Here is a 1,098-nt window from a genome sequence, read left to right as displayed (position 1 = left end):
CTGGGACAGGAATGCCCGAAGTGGGCTGCAGCCATCGCCGATCCTGAGCCCTGAGGCCCACCTTTGAGGAGCGGAAGTCTGCGTGCGTGGATCACTCTTACCACGTGCTTCCTATGCCCCTCTTCGTAGTGTCCTGAGTCCTTTGTGTTTCCAGCCCGAGGAAGCTTGCCGCTCACTGCCACACGGGCCTGGGCAGAGACGGAGGTTGGTGTGCTTTCTCCTGGTCACACGCTGGCCGAGCAGCAAGAGGAGCCAGGCCTGGCGCTCCCCTCGAGTTCCCGTGCCTCTCTCTGCGTGCTGCATTACGGCGGCTGGCATCTGGGGCCCGCACGTGTTGCTGTTGACAGAAGAGGTGACACTGCACTGGTCAGCAGGAGTGGCCCGGGACGGGGCATCTCCAGACCTGTTTAAAGGCTCACAAAGCAGAAAGTGTTTTCTTTTTTCAGTCTTATTCTCTCATTAAGTTTAGAGGCTTCATTATGAGTGGGAACACCCTGTCTTTCTGCTTTTAACTAAATGTAGACCTGGGCATGGTGGCATATGCCTGTGACCTCAGCACTCTGGAGGCTGAGGCAGGAGGATAACCCAAAGCCAGCCTGGGCGACACAGTGAGACCCTGTCTCAGAAAAACCCAAATGCCCACAAAACCCAAAACCAAAACCATGAGTATAAACCAACACACACACATGAATACACATATGTTTTGGGAAACCACAGTTATAATATGTTTCTGTAAATAGCTGAGTTTGTTTTAATAGCATACATATTTAAAATAATAAACTTTTTTTTTGTATTTTAGGGAAGGGTCTACAGGGTGTTCAGAGTCTCCCTACTAGATCGGACTCATAGTAATCCGCCTGTTTGCAGCCTCCCAAGTGCTGGGCTTACAGGTGTGCGCCACCACGCCCGGTCTCTGGGGCTGGTTAGTGCACCCAGGTTCGGGACCGCTGCATCGGGGATTGATCCCCCGTTCCTGCACTTGCCTAAACATATGCTTATTCCTCTGAGCTATCTCACTGGCTCTGTATTTTTCTTTAAAATTTAAATTTATGCTTTTGGTACAGGGTCTCACTAGGCAGCTCGCACGTCACGCAGGGC

The sequence above is a fragment of the Octodon degus genome, unplaced genomic scaffold (assembly GCF_000260255.1).
Source record: "Octodon degus isolate 3935 unplaced genomic scaffold, OctDeg1.0 scaffold00393, whole genome shotgun sequence".
Taxonomy (NCBI): Eukaryota; Metazoa; Chordata; class Mammalia; order Rodentia; family Octodontidae; genus Octodon; species Octodon degus.
The sequence above is the reverse complement of the archived record's forward strand: the minus strand, read 5'-3'. Positions refer to the sequence as shown.